The following is a 17,152-nucleotide window of genomic DNA, read 5'->3' on the forward strand; positions in this document are numbered from 1 at the left end:
TCTATGGGGTCGCACAGAGTTGGATACAACTGAAGCAACTTAGCAGCAGCAGCAGCATGCTATACAAAAGCTAATAGAGTTTTGGTAAGAGAATGCACTGATCATAGCAAACACTCTCTTCCAACAACACAAGAGAAAACATGGACATCACCAGATGGCCAACACCAAAGTCAGATTAATTATATTCTTTGCAGCCAAAGATAGAGAAGCTCTATACAGTCAGCAAAAACAAGACTGGGAGCTGACTGTGGTTCAGATCATGAACTTCTTACTGACAATTTCAGATTTAAACTGAAGAAAGTGGAGAAAATCACTAGACCATTCAGGTATTACCTACATCAAATCCCTTATGATTATACAGTGGAAGTGACAAATAGATTCAAGGGATTAGATCTGATAGACAGAGGCCTGAAGAACTATGGATGGAGGTTCATGACATTGTATAGTAGGCAATGATTAAGACAATCCCCAAGAAAAAGAAATGCAAAATGGCAAAACGGTTGTCTGAGGAGGCCTTACAAATAACTGAGTAATGAAGAGAAGCAAAAGGCAAAGGAGAAAAGGAAAAATATACCCATTTGAATGCAGAGTTCCAAAGAATAGCAAGGAGAGATAAGAAAGCCTTCCTCAGTGACCAATGCAAAGAAATAGAGGAAAAAAAAAAAGAAATAGAGGAAAATAATAGAATGGGAAAGACTAGAGATCTCTTCATTAAAATTAGAGATACCAAGGGAACATAGCATACAAAGATGGGCATAATAAAGGACAGAAATGGTTTGGAGGTAACAGAAGCAGAAGATATTAAGAAGAAGTGGCAAGAATACACAGAAGAAATATACAAAAAAGATCTTCATGACCCAGATAATCACGATGGTGTGATCCCGCACCTAGAGCCAGACATCCTGGGATGCGAAGTTAAGTGGGCCTTAGGAAACATTACTACCAATAAAGTTAGTGGAGGTGATAGAATTACAGGTAAGCTATTTCAAATCCTAAAAGATGATGCTTTGAAACTGCTGCACTCAATATTCCAGCAAATTTGGAAAACTTAGCAGCAGCTGCAGGACTGGAAAAGGTCAGTTTTCATTCCAGTCCCAAAGAAAGGTATTGCCAAAGAATTCTCAAACTACCGCACAATTGCACTCATCTCACATGCTAGCAAAGTAATGCTCAAAATTCTCCAAGCCAGGCTTCAGACATACGTGAACCATGAACTTCCAGATATTCAAGCTGGATTTAGAAAAAGCAGAAGAACAGATATTTAATTGTCAACATCCACCGGATCATTGAAAAAGCAAGAGAGTTCCAGAAAAACATCTACTTCTGCTTTATTAACTATGCCAAAGCCTTTGACTGTGTGGATCACATCAAGCTGTGAAAATTCTTAGAGATGGGAATACCAGACCACTTGATCTGCCTCCTGAGAAATCTGTGTGCAGGTCAAGAAGCAACAGTTAGAAACAGACATGGAACAACAAACTTGATCCAAATCGTGAAAGGAGTACATCAAGGCTGCATATTGTCACCCACCTTGTTAACTTATATGCAGAGTACATCATGCAAATTGCTAGGCTGGATGAAGCACAAGCTGGAATCAAGATTGCCTGGAGAAATATCAATAACTTCAGATATCCAAATGACACCACCCTTAGGGCAGAAAGCAAGGAATAACTAAAGAGCCTTTTGATGAAAGTGAAAGAGGAGAATGAAAAAGTTGGCTTAAAACTTAACATTCAGAAAACTAAGATCATGGCATCTGGTCCCATCACTTCATGGGAAATAGATGGGGAAACAGTGACAGACTTTAATTTTTTGGGGGGTTCCAAGATCACTGCAGTTGGTGATGGCAGCCATGAAATTAAAAGATGCTTGCTCCTTGGAAGGAAAGTTATAACCAACCTAGATAGCATATTCAAAAGCAGAGACATCACTTTGCCAAAAAAGGTCTGTCTAGTCAAAGCTGTGCTTTTTCCAGTAGTCATGTATGGATGTGAGAGTTGGACTATAAAGAAAGCTGAGTGCTGAAGAACTGATGCTTTTGAACTGTAGTGTTGGAGAAGACTCTTGAGAGTCCCTTGGACTGCAAGGAGATCCAACCAGTCCATCCTAAAGGAATACAGTCCTGAATAATCATCAGAAGGACTGATGCTGAAGCTAAACTCCAATACTTTAGCCACCTGATGTGAAGAACTGACTCATTGGAAATGACCCTGATGCTGGGAAAGATTGAACACGGGAGGAGAAGGGGATGACAGAGGATGAGATGGTTAAATGGCATCACTGACTCAACGGACATGAATTTGAGGCAACTCTGGGAGTTGATGATGGACAGGGAGGCCTGGCATGCTGCAGTCCATGGGGTCGCAAGGAGTCAGACACAGCTGAGCAACTGAACTGAACTGAACTGATGCTATACATCGTTTTTTTAAAACATTGTTCACTCATGTTAATATATCAGGGCATATAATGTCCCTCCGTGTCTCTCTGTCAGCCCTAAGTAAAATGTGAGTTAGCTATCAATCATATTAGTCCTGTTTAGACATTGGCAACTGAGGTTTTGAGATATTGAGTGATTTATAAAAAACAAAATAGAAAAAGAAAACTATATCTCATGTGCTATGGAGATGGGAATCAAATTCATGGATTTCTGGCTCAAAATATTGCCAGTGTTCTTAATCCAGTTACTAGGGTTTCTATGGTTACTAGTAATTCACTTTAATGCCAAGTTCACTTGTATTTTCATTTAATTAGGAATTTTCTGAATTGAATCACTTTTAGAAATTTACTTTATTCTATAGCACATCAGTAATATTATAGGTTTGATATATTTGTAATAAATGATTGGAAAATAATTACTAACTTATGCTTTCAGAGAAATTAGTACCAGAATGGCTCCTGCTGTGAACTATAAAATCTGACAAATACATGAAGCAACTGTTTTTATGCATTACAGAACAATGCAATAAGGTAAATCTTGAAAAAAGGAAATTTATGAGGAACCCCTTCCCCCATTTCCCAGGCTTCTGTCTGAAGAACTTCTCCTATCCACCACACGGGTAGGTAGAATCAACACAGAACATGTAGCTCTTAGTGGGCTGAGCAAGCGTCAAAGTTCATTGCTACTCTAGTTGGATTTATGGGCCCAAGTCCTGAAGAAAACATAGCTGAGCAGAGCAGGTGACAGCCAGTTCTAGAAGAGGTTCCCTGTGGTTCCTCAGATGAAGGCTAAGCTGCATGTGCAAAAGTCAGTCTGTGAGACTCAGCAGTGTCTAACTGCTACATGGCTGAGACTTGAATGGAGATCATTGCTTAGAGGTCGGGATTCAGGGCGTTGGAATTCTAGCAGAGTCAGAAGAGGGAGACCTCAGTGAGTTCTTTAATCATTTATTTGAGAAACCATACAGGCTGTAACTTAGGAGTTAGTAGCAAAACATAAATGGAGAATCACGTTGGAGAACTGAGGCCAAAAATAAAATTTATCATTCCTTAAAAAAGTCTTCATATAAATAAATGAAACATGTATGAAAGCTCAAAAGCTGCCAGTTACTTCTTTAAAATTAGAATAAAATTCACCACCTTTTAATTGAAAACAGCACTGTTCAGACTGCCGAGAATCTTATAACATATCATGTCTGGCACACAAATAAAAACTGTCAGGTATGGTACTTCTGAACTACTTAAAAATTACAAAAGCACCAGAGATTAGACAAATTTTGGAATTTGTACAAAAGGACAAAAATGCAAATAAATTAGCAATCAATAAAATCACAAATTATTTAATACCCATATTCAATAGCCAACTGATCAAAGTAGACATCACAAAGGACATTAAAATATGTTTTGATTGTCATTATAATGACAACAGACCATGTCAGAATTTGAGAGTTGCAGTTGAAGAGTTCTTAGATGAAGTTTAATAGTAGTAAAACTTTGTTGGAAATAAAGATGATGAAGAAAAACAAGGAGAAAGAGAAGGAAGAGTAGAAAGAAGAGTGAGAGTAAAAAGGAGAGTAAAAAAGAGGAAGAAGAGAAGAAAAGGAGAAGGGAGTAAAAATTAATGACTTTATTTCATCTAAAAAAACTAAAAAGGGGAGAGAAACTTAACACCCAAGATGTGTAGAATGAACGAACAGAAACATAAAAACAAGGGCACACACACAAACAGAAAACCAACACTTAATAGAAAAGATCAAAATATAAGACAAATTGAGTTGTTAAATTTACTTTTAGACAATTAAGCAAAAAATAGAAAATATAACACCAATATCACAAATAAAGGAAGAGGCAATTCTTTTGATTTTATAGACCTTAAAGATGTAACAGTTCAGTTCAGTTCAGTTGCTCAGTCGTGTCCAACTCTTTGCGACCCCATGCACCGCAACACGACAGGCCTCCTAATATAACAAAGAACTGATATAATCAACTTGTGCCAATACATTTGATAAATTAAGTGAAATACACAAATTCCTTGAAAAAATAACCTATGCTAATATAAGAAAAAAACAGAAGACGTATGCATCATTACATTTTACATATAAAATTTTAAGTGAATAGAAAGCCATTTCCCGAAAGTAAAGCTTTGAGTTCATGTGGTTTCACTGATAATGAGTAATATCACAAAACTTAAGAAAGCAATTATATAAATGACAATATGATTATATGGCTTTGTATTTTTTTCAGTTAATGTGGTGAATTACATTGTTGTTATTGTCTTAATGTTAAAACAGCATTGCCTTTCTGGGATAAACCCCAATGGGTTATGAAGCTATTGCACCCATGCTAAGTTGCTTCAGTTGTGTCCGACTCTGTGACCCTACAGATAGCAGCCTGCCAGTCTCCTCTGTCATGGGGTTCTCCAGGCAAGAATACCGGAGCAGGTTGCCATTTCCTCCTCCAGGGGATCTTCCTGACCCAGGGATCGAACCTGGGTCTCCTGTATCCTTTTGCATTGGCAGCAGGCTTTTTACCACTAGTGCCACCTGGAAAACCCTATGAAGGTATTGATCTAAAACAAATGGACTGCCAAATATTTCTAAACCAATGAAAGTTTATTTGGAATCAGCAGAGAATTGCAATATGAGGTCTGCAATCATGGCCAGCCACATGCAAGTCCCAGCTGGGCAAAGGAAGGAAAATGCTTTTATTGAGGGGGAAAGGAAGTTGCAAAGGCTGTATCAAACAAAGTTTCCAGGGCTTTTTATTGGTGAGTCCTTGCCAGTGAAAAACAAGTTTTTCTTCTTCCTGTTGGATTTGATTGTCTTTACAGGGCATGAGAGTTCCCCCTTCTGGTCTCCCTTCTCTCTTTAACTGAGCGGATGCCCTACTCAGTGATTCAGTCATGTCTGACTCCTTGTGACCCTCTGGACCTTAGCCCACTGTCCATAGGATTTTTCAGGCAAGAATCCTGGAGTAGTAGGTTGCCACTTCCTCCTCCAGGGGATCTTCCTGATTCAGGGATTGAACCCACATAGCCTGTGTCTCCTGCATTGCAGGCAGATTTTTTACTGATGAGCCATTTAACTGAGCACCACTTTATTTAATCTGTTATTAAGTTTTTTAGACAAAGTATTATCCTTCTTTATTAATCACTACATCCAATTTTCTAATATTATGTTAAGTATTTCTGTATGTATGTTTTTCCAGTATATTGGTCTGTCATTTCTTTCTTACAAGTTCTTTATCATTTTACTAATAGAGTTGATAGTAGCCTGAAATGAGACTGCAAAGGGCAGCCATAAAGTACTTGTTTCCATTATAAACAGTTTGAATGATGGAGAAGTTCAATACATTGAGGTAAAAATCTGTCTCAAATGAGGTGAAAATAGTGTTTGGACTCCTGGTTTTGCTAAAAATATATTTAGTGTTTTTTAATAACAAAATCTTAATGGAGTGTGTATGTATATGTTTGTGTGTGTGTGTGTGTCTGTGTGTGTATTGTTTCCCAAGAAGATTGATGTTATTCTTTTCTAATATAATAATAATATTACAGAGAGAAATTAAATTGCAGGTTTGTGTATTTGTCTGGTTATTATGCTGGTTGTGTAATTGACATCAGTGACAACTATAAAATATAGGCTGAAATTAGCCAGCTTTTCTAAACAAACTGGCATCTCAGAGACACATTTACAATCACTTACTTGATATCCATATTAAGCTTATCAAAAGCAAAATTTTAAATTGAAATAAGATTTGACATTGAAGAGAAGATCATTCCTATACATTATAGCTTTGGAGTGATTACCATATTTCAATGCTAGACACATTTTTAATAACTTATTCTGAAAATGTTTGCTATAAAAATCATACAATTATCTACCAGATTTAATAGATGGAGATTCTTTTCCAGTTTCCATATCTGTCCTCTTTGTGTGGCAGCAAATATTTTTTTTTTCAAACTTCAAGTGAGGTATTATGTGAATGTCTTATATGAGGTATTACATGAATGTAATTTTGTAATTTTACAAGCTAAAATATACGAATCCATTCTTCACAGCTGATGCTAGTCACTGAAGGAAAATCAGTCTGTAGCAACTGCTAAAATCAAAGGCAATGATAGATATATATCATTTTAATTATTTCAAATACATATTTTATTATGTATAGATCCAGAATGAACGCGTATTGAGTACAAATTTCATGAGTTTTATGAGTAAGAAGGTTTTAAACAATGAGTTTTTACAACTATGCTTGTAATTAGAGAGTAACATTAAAACTCAGCAACTCTTGGGATGTGGTTAAAATGTAGTAGCTGAACATTCTTCAGATATAAGGCCTTTAATTCTGATAAATAATTAGCTATTATGTGGAAGTCTTGTTGTAGAGTGGCATATGAAAGACCAACATACATATAAACGCACACATGGCCTACCTATATTTATGGATATATATATATAAATTATATATATATACAGAGATATATATGTATGCATATAAATATAGAGAGTATACAGATATATATATATATGTGTGTGTGTGTGTGTGTGTGTCATTGCTTTTCTATCACAATCTAAGACTTGCTGAATTTTGTTTTTTACACAGAGAGATACAAAAATTACATGGGTTTGCGGAGTTCCCTGGTGGCTCAGGGGTAAAGAAGCTGCCTGCCAGTGCGGGAGACAGGGGTTCGATCCCTGGTTCTTGAAGATCCCACATGCCAAGGAGCAACTAAGCCTGTGCACCACAACTACTGAGCCTGTGATCTAGAACCCAGAACCAGAACTACTGAGCCAATGAGCCATACTACTGAAGCCCACACACCCGAGAGCCCCTGCTCCTCAACAGGAGAAGCTCCACAGTGGGAAGCCCACACACCACAACCGGAGAGTAGCTTCTGCTCCCCACACTAGAGAAAAAGCAGCGAAGATCCAGGACAGCCAAAATAAATCAATAAATTTAAAATTTAAAAAAATATGTGTGTCTGCACATGTTTATGCTTATGTATTTATGTATGTATTTCCTAGGTCATCTACTAAGCTAGAAGCAGTGAAACTGCAGTAGCAACAGTCACGACTAACACCTATACCTTGGTTTCTAAATGCCATTTTCCAATGACAAGATAGAGCTCTTTGGACAGTTGGTTGATTCCAGTGCTAGAGGAAGCAAAGAAGGAACAACCTGAACAGCAAAAGAAATATTTAGCATATCCTGAGATTATGACCCACTAAAGCAAATATTCATGGACCCATACTTATATAAAGAAATCACAAATAAATAGAGCTCTGGAGAAGTGCATGGCAATCCACTACAGTATTCTTGGTTGGAGAATCACAATGGACAGAGAATCTGGCGGGCTACAGTCTGTGAGGTCACACACAGTCGGACGTGGCTGAAGCAACTTAGCATGCATGCATGCAGAGCTCAGAGACAACTTTTTCTTACAGAAGGACTTCAGTTAATAAATGTAGAATGAGTGAGGAAAATCAAAAGCTACTGTTTGAAATGTCATATCAGTAATAGTTGCTTTTGGTAAAATCCACTTTCTACAAAATAACTGACCAATAATTTCCAAATATGCAATGGTGTGAAAAATAAACAAAAAACAATAGACTGAGGAACTGTCACAGACTGGAGGAGTCTAAGGAAATAGGGCAACTCATTGGGGAATCTTGGTGAAGGATTTATGGTACCCTCTAGCATTTTTGCAATATGCTTCCTTAAATTTTTAATTGGCAGATAATTGCTTTATAATAATGATGTCTTGTTTTCTGCTGTACAACAGCAGGAATCAGTCATTTTTAAATATATATGTGTGTGTGTGTGTATCCCCTCCCTTTTGACTGTCCCATATATTATCTCAACATGAAAACTGAAATGTGAAATGGGAATAAATATAAGAATTCTGTGCTAATAGCCTTAAAACAAATATTTTAGTTTTTAAACAAATATTTTAAAAACTATTTTCAGTAACAGAGAGGAAAATATTGTAATAGTTAATTTTTATTTTTCATAATTAAAACAACTATTTCTCAATAGTAGGTTAGGAAGAGAAAAATGATAAATTATTCTTCAATCAGAAGAAATTGTTTACCTAAACAGAGTCATATCATTTTTAAAGAAATTAAAGTCTTTAGTAGCTGTGTTTCATCTGCCCCTCTTATCATGTGCTTTTCTATAAGGTACTCTGCACCCTTGTTATAGGAATGGGCACTTGGTCAAGGCAGGGTCAAAATAGCTACCTATATCCTAGCAACAATTAGACCAAAAAGAATCTTTCAGTGAAATAACTGTTTCCTCTCAACTTGGCACTCTAAGCATGTGAATCCGAATGACCTTGTAGAGTTGGTGAGTTTCCTGGCATGAGCATTTGTATAGTGAGGCAAACAGAAACAGAGTCTGCAACTCAGGATGCAAATTAATGCTAGATACCAACACTACCTCTATTCATTACTCTTTACGGAGAGAGGATGGGGTGGAGAGAGTCCCTGGTATTATAAGCCTATAGTAATTGTTCCTTTCTTTCTTATTTTTTTTTTTAATTAGCTACTCTAAATATTGAGTAAGACGTCTGTCCTTGGCTCCTATGTCCTAATATTATGCCTATATTTTAAGTTCAATTTAGTGTAATAAAAAAATGTATTTATAACAATCTCAATTTTTGTCTGCTTTCCCAGAATAACAATGCCCCTTTCACTTTCAAAAATACTCTAGCTGGATGCACAAATTAAACAATGATGATTCTCATCGACTGTATAAAATACAAAATTATCTATAGAATTTTGGAATCTTAAAATGGCAAGGGCATTTGTAAAAGTTATCATAGAACCTATTTTGAAATGTGTGATTCTGGAGCTGTATAGAGCTTTGGACAGTGATGGCTTTCCAGATACTTAAAGTTGTTCCAAATCACTCCACCACGTTAACTTTCCCAGATCATTTTGGGTATGCCAAGTTGTTATGCTCTGATTTAATTTCTAAATGTACAGGAGGAAGCCATATTTCCTAGCTATGATATGGTTTCAAATAACCTATGAGTAGCCAGATTTTCAGGCTGTGATACCATTTCCAAATGCTTTTAGGCATGCCAAAATTTTATATTCTGATCTAATTCCCAAATAGTTAAGAATATGCCAGATTGTTGGACTCTGAAGTCATTGTTTGAACAGTTCATTTCTTGAGAGAGAAAAATCTCATATGAACAGACTACTTTAAAGTTTATAGTCTGGTATAATTTATACATGTTGTCCTTCTTCCCCTAAGGAACTCTTCATTATGTCTTTGTGTTTATAATTATACTGACAACCTTTTATTTTTTTATCAATTCTAAAGCTAACAGGTTTATTAATATGAAGGCATATTTGCCTCTGTTAACTATTAATAAAAATTTAAATTTCCAAATTCTAAAATTAATCTGTCATTTTCTTACCTCCTACCAAAATTAGCTCTACCTTATTTTAAATTAAAATCCATAACAATACAATGTTATCAAATCCCCACTTCAGATTTTTACTTACTTCACATCTCTCCATTTCTGGCACATTCAATAATTTGGGAAACTTAGATTATGTTGTCAAATTAACCATAGAGCCAATTTCTGGGTTATGTCCCCACTATGATTGTTATAGAACCGATTCCTTTCTATTCTTTAGTCTTTCACAATGGATTCTTAAAAACATGAATATAGGATGATACATCTGGAAAATCTGTGATTATAACCATTTTAACAGACAGCTTCTCCTTTCATATGGAATTCCTTGGTTCCAAATTTGCTCTTTAATAAGGAATAATGATAATGATATTTGCTAACACTGAATGCCTGCTTTATACTTTATGTATATTAGTATTATGTCCATGTATTTATCAGAAAAACAAGAAATATCTGAAAAACAGAGCTATTAAGTTTTTAAAAAATCCATTAAGACCATTAACACAAATATAAATTATATAATTTTTATAACTTTTCTCTCCATTTTAAGTAAAATTTATTTTCTAGAGCTATTTAAGGTTCACATTAACATTGAGCAGAAGGTAATAGGGGTTTCCTATATTCCCCATGTCCCCACATGTGTGTGTATAACCTCCTCCATTATCAAGACCTCTACTGAATTAGTGTATTTGTTATAACTGATGAACCTACATCAACACATTACTGTCACTCAAAGTACAGTTTATCTTAAGGTTCACTCTTGGTGTTGTACATTCTATGGGTTTCGACAAATATACAATGATAGGTTTTGCCCACTATGGTACACAGTATTTTCACTGTCTTAAAATGCTCTGTGCTCTGCCTCTTCATCACTGCCTCTCTCCTAACCCATGGCAACCACTGATCTTTTTAAAATTCTCCATAGTTTTTCCTTTTCCAAAATGTTATATAGCTGAAATCATATGTTACATAGCCTTTCAGATTGGCTTCTTTCACTTAGCAATATGCATTTAAGTTTCCTCCATGTCTTTTCATGGCTTAATGTTAAATTTCTGTAAGTTATAGGACTCCTTAACCATAACAATTAGGGGCAAACAAGAAAAAAATAAACAATTGTAAAAAAACCCTGAGGAATAATATAAGAAATATTAACTTGGCGCAAAAGTAATTTTAGACCATGGATTTTAAATCATTATAAACTAAGCTCGAACATACCCTTAGTAATCAAAATAGACACCATTACCAACAACACAATTTTTGCCAATGAGTTTGTTTATTCCTGTAGCATAAAAATCTGTGGTTCGAGGAATTCTTGGAAAGCATTTTCTGCCTCCTGTTGGCTGTGGAAGCATTTTCCCTGCAAAACACTGTCAAAATGCTTGAAGAAGTGGTAGTGGGTTGGCAAGAAATCAGGTGAAAATGTTGGATAAGGCAAAACTTTGTAGCCCAATTCATTCAACTTTTGAAGCGTTGGTTGTGCGACATGTGCTCAGACACTGTCGTGGAGAATTAGGCTCTTTCTGTTAACAAATGCCAGTGGCGGGCATTGCAGTTTTCAGTGCATCTCAGTGATTTGCTGAGCATACTTCTCAGATGTAATGGTTTCACTGGGATTCAGAAAGCTGCAGCGAATCAGACTGGCTCAGATCACCAAACAGTGACCATGACCTTTTTTTTTTTTTTTGGTGCAAGTTTGGCTTTCAGTTCAGTTCAGTCACTAAGTCACATCCAACTCTTTGTGACCCCATGAACTGTAGCACGCCAGGCTTCCCTGCCCATCATCAACTCCCAAAACTTACTCAGACTCATGTCCATCGAGTCGATGATACCATCCAACCATCTCATCCTCTGTCGTCCCCTTCTCCTCCTGCCTTCAATCTTTTCTAGCATCAGGGTCTTTTGAAATGAGTCATTCTTCGCATCAGGTGGCCAAAGTATTGGAGTTTCAGCTTCAGCATCAGTCCTTCTGATGAATATTCAGGACTGATCTTCTTTAGGATGGACTGGTTGGATCTCCTTGCAGTCCAAGGGACTCTCAAGAGTCTTCTCAAACACCAAAGTTCAAAAGTATCAATTCTTCAGTGCTCAGCTTTCTTTATAGTTCAACTCTCACATCCATACATAATTACTGGAAAAACCGCAGCCTAGACTAGATGGACCTTTGTTGGCAAAGTAATGTCTCTGATTTTTAATATGCTGTCTAGGTTGGTCATAGCTTTTCTTCCAAGCAGCAAGCATCTTTTAATTTCATGGCAGCAGTCAACATCTGCAGTGATTTTGGGGCCGCCCCAAAATAAAGTCAGCCACTGTTTCCATTGTTTCCCCATCAATTTGCCATGAAGTGATGGGACTGGATGCCATATGTTAGTTTTCTGAAATTGAGTTTTAAGCCAACTCTTTCACTCTCCTCTTTCACTTTCATCAAGAGGCTCGTTAGTTCTTCTTCACTTTCTGCCATAAAGGTGGTGTAATCTGCATATGTCAGGTTACTGATGTTTCTCCTGGCAATCTTGATTTCAATGTGTGCTTAGCATTTCGCATGATGTACTTCGCATATAAGTTAAATAAGCAGGGTGACAATATACAGCCTTGATTTACTCCTTTTCCTATTTGGAACCAGTCTGTTGTTCCATGTCCAGTTCTACCTGTTGTTTCCTGATCTGCATACAGATTTCTCAAAAGGCAGGGCAGGTAGTCTGGTATTCCCAACTCTTAAGGAATTTCCCACAGTTTGTTGTGATCCACACAGTCAAAGACTCTGGCATAGTCAATAAAGCGATAAAGTTTGGCTTTGGGAAGTGCTTTGGGGCTTTATCTTGCCCCAAACACTGAGCTAGTAGTCTCTGGTTGTCATATAAAACCCACTTTTTGTCTCATGTCACAATCCAATTGAGCAATTGTTCCTTCTTGTTCTGTAGAATAAGAGAAGATGACACTTCAGACTGATGATTTTTTTTTATTTTTCAGGCAACTCATGAGGCATGCACTTACCAAGCTTTTCTACCTTTACAATTTGCTTCAGATGCCAAATGACATAAAATGATTGATGTTAAGTTTTTGGCAACTTCTTGTTTGGCTTATATTCTTGGTTTCTAATTTGGTTATTGCATATACAAATTTTTTTTGTGTGTGTCTCTTTCCTATGAAAAACGGAGAAGGTGATGGCACCCCACTCCAGTACTCTTGCCTGGAAAATCCCATGAGCGGAGAAGCCTGGAAGGCTACAGTCCAGGAGTTGCAAAGAGTCGGAGACGACTGAGCGACTTCACTTTCACTTTTCACTTTCATACATTGGAGAAGGAAATGGCAAGCCACTCGAGCATTCTTGCCTGGAGAATCCCAGGGACGGGGAAACCTGGTGGGCTGCCGTCTATGGTGTCGCGGAGTCAGTCACGACTGAAGTGACTTAGCAGCAGCAGCAGCAACATATGAAAAAATAATTATCTATAAGTAAATTTATATATTTGGCCTCCAATATCTTTATTTTAAATAATTTGAAGAATGATCCCTTTTTGTATTTTGTTGTACATTTTGGGGGACTTTCTTTATACTCTCCCATAAAATATTATTTTTATAATTTATTGTACAATATTAAACTTTCCCCAGTTAAATGTTATCATCTTTACCATCTTTCCAGGAGTTGGTGATGGACAGGGAGGCCTGGCATGCTGCGGTTCATGGGGTTGCAAAGAGTCGGACATGGCTGAGCGACTGAACTGAACTGAACTGAAACAACATCTTTAAGATTATCCTTGAGGTTTCTGTCCAACTGGACGATTCTCTTCTTTAATTTATATTCTTATACTTTCTCCCCTTATATTATATTGGGTATTTAAGTGTTTAAGATTGGTTTTTGATCCCTTTGTTATTTTCATGCCTTTTGAGAGACTGTTAACATTTCATTTTTAGAGAATACACTCTCTCACTTTCTACTGAACATTAAAATCATCTTATCCCTTGGCTACAGCCAAAGTGACTTAGTGGACACCTGACTTAAGGGGAATCAATTAGATTAATTTTTTCTAATCATTTGAAAAATTGGTTTATATACTTCAAATAGTTTGCTGGGGGCATTACATTTTTAAGGTGATATAATCTAGGTGGGTGAGGGCTGTGTTTGAATAAATCAAGCTTGGCTTGTGAGGCCCAATAATCAGTACTCCTTGGTCAGCAGGAGGGTAAAAGAAGGAAGTTGGCATTGGAAAAGGAGAAGTAGCAAGAGGCCTTGATTTTAAACTTCCTATTTCCTGGCTATTGTGGGGGTGGGGGGTGGGGTGGAGGGAGTGCTAAAATTTCTTCCTGTCACTAAAATCTGTGAAATAATCCTTATCCTCAGAATATGTAGATTCTATAGATAAAATTAATCCTAGTAAAAAACAAGTAAGTACAACCTGAATTAGACAATTTAGATAACTGAACAGAAATAATTAGATATAGTAAGTATATTATTAAGTGCTTAATTTGCACTATAAGTTGTATCAATGGGAATAGAAGAAATGGGAAGACATTGGGGTATGTTTTGGAAGAAATCTCAGTTATCTCTGATGTATTAATTTTGTGAGTTGAACACATAAGAGGAATTAAGAAGTTTTACTAGTTTTTAATTTGAAAAACTGAATGGTGGTGCCATTTCCAGCAATATATTAGACAAGGAAAAAAAAGATTGCAGTGATGAATGACTATTTTTAAAATGTATTTAGTTTTACATGCTGTTAGAGCTCCATTATCTCTGGCAAGAAGACTGCAAATGCATGAGCCCAGAAAACTTAGTACTAGAAATACTAATGTAGGAGAAATCATACAGAATTGTAGAACTTTAGGAATGCATATGTTTTAAAGACAGTACACATGGAAGAGAAGCAGAAGCCCACGATTCAGCCATATAGAGAGCAATGATGGATACTGACAGAGGGTGGTCATTTAGATAAGAGAAAAAAGAATTCAGAAAATTGAGGTGTCATCACAGCCAAACCGCTAAAGTATTTTAAGAAAGAAATCATGCTTACCTGAAAGAAATTCCTAAGATAAAAATATCTTAAAAATGGGGACATAGCAGTGATTTGTTTGGCAACAGGAAGATGGTTGGTGACCTCTATCTTGACATTTAAGTGTAACTGATAGGATTATATCCCAGATTGAAATGAGTTATAGAGAAAACTTTTTCTTTGAAGGAAATCAAACAAATGGCTAGATAACTGGAATAAGGTAAACCACTGAAGTCTTTTAACTTGGAAGATAGACTATGGCTGCCGATGGCTGATGTTAATGATCAATGCTATGCTATGCTATGCTAAGTTACTTCAGTCGTGTCTGACTCTGTGTGACCCCATAGACGGCAGCCCACCAGGCTCCTGGGGATTCTCCAGGCAAGAACACTGGAGTGGGTTGCCATTTCCTTCTCCAATGCATGAAAGTGAAAAGTGAAAGTGAAGTCGCTCAGTCTAGGGACAGAAAAATTCTACTTGATGCGGCCAGGGATAATAGATAACTACCTAAGCAAAGTCCATGAGAATGAGAAGAATTTGATATTCAAAGCATAATTAATGACAGGAGAGATACCAATTTCATTGTAATTGAGATATATAGAGAATGTGAGTACAGACATAAAGGTTGATAGATGATTGATGATAACTAAATATTTTCAATAATAGGTAGTCAAGAGAAAGTATAAAAATCCAAAGTTCCTGAGTCCAAATCCCATTTGCTTTACTTGTTTCATTTAGTCACTCAGCCAATATTCAGAGGATCTACTATTTGGCTTTAGCAACTGCTTTAGCTACTGAGGAAATAGCCAAACAGGTCTGAGAAAGTTTTAATCTGCATGTAATTTGTATGATATTATCATGCAACAGAGAGATAACAAGAAATAACAATGGACATGTAGTTATGGATGGAGTAGGGAAAACCACTAGACCATTCAGGTATGACCTAGACCAAATCCCTTATGACTATACAGTTGAAGTGAGAAATAGATTTAAGGGCCTAGATCTGATAGATAGAGTGCCTGATGAACTATGGACTGAGGTTCATGACATTGTACAGGAGACAGGGATCAAGACCATCCCCATGGAAAAGAAATGCAAAAAAGCAAAATGGCTGTCTGGGGAGGCCTTACCAATAGCTGTGAAAAGAAGAGAAGCAAAAAGCAAAGGAGAAAAGGAAAGATATAAGCATCTGAATGCAGAGTTCCAAAGAATAGTAAGAAGAGATAAGAAAGACTTCCTCAGCAATCAATGCAAAGAAATAGAGGAAAACAACAGAATGGGAAAGACTAGAGATCTCTTCATTAAAATTAGAGATACCAAGGGAACATTTCATGCAAAGATGGGCTTGATAAAGGACAGAAATGGTATGGACCTAACAGAAGCAGAAGATATTAAGAAGAGGTGGCAAGAATACAGAGAAGAACTGTACAAAAAAGATCTTCACGACCAAGATAATAATGATGGTGTGATCACTGACCTAGAGCCAGACATCCTGGCATGTGAAGTCAAGTGGGCCTTAGAAAGCATTACTATGAACAAAGCTAGTGGAGGTGATGGAATTCCAACTGAGCTATTTCAAATCCTGAAAGATGATGCTGTGAAAGTGCTGCACTCAATATGCCAGCAAGTTTGGAAAACTCAGCAGTGGCCGCAGGACTGGAAAAGGTGAGTTTTCATTCCAATCCCAAAGAAAGGCAATGTCAAAGAATGCTCAAACTACTGCACAATTGCACTCATCTCACATGCTAGTAAAGTAATACTCAAAATTCTCCAAGCCTGGCTTCAGCAATACGTGAACTGTGAACTTCCAGATGTTCAAGCTGGTTTTAGAAAAGGCAGAGGAACCAGAGACCAAATTGCCAACATCTGATGGGTCATCGAAAAAGCAAAAAACTTCCAGAAAAACATCTATTTCTGCTTTATTGACTATGCCAAAGCCTTTGACTGTGTGGATCACAATAAACTGTGGGAAATTCTGAAAGAGATGGGAATACCAGACCACCTGACCTGCCTCTTGAGAAATTTGTATGCAGGTCAGGAAGCAACAGTTAGAACTAGACATGGAATAACAGACTGGTTCCAAATAGGAAATGTGGTACGTCAAGGCTTTATGTTGTCATGCTGCTTATTTAACTTATATGCAGAGTACAACATGAGAAACCCTGGGCTGGATGAAGCACAAGCTGGAATCAAGATTGCCGGGAGAAATATCAATAACCTCAGATATGCAGATGACACCACCCTAATGGCAGAAAGTGAAGAGGAACTCAAAAGCCTCTTGATGAAGGTGAAAGAGGAGAGTAAG

The sequence above is a fragment of the Bison bison genome, unplaced genomic scaffold (assembly GCF_000754665.1).
Source record: "Bison bison bison isolate TAMUID 2011002044 unplaced genomic scaffold, Bison_UMD1.0 scf7180017864347, whole genome shotgun sequence".
Lineage (NCBI taxonomy): Eukaryota > Metazoa > Chordata > Mammalia > Artiodactyla > Bovidae > Bison > Bison bison.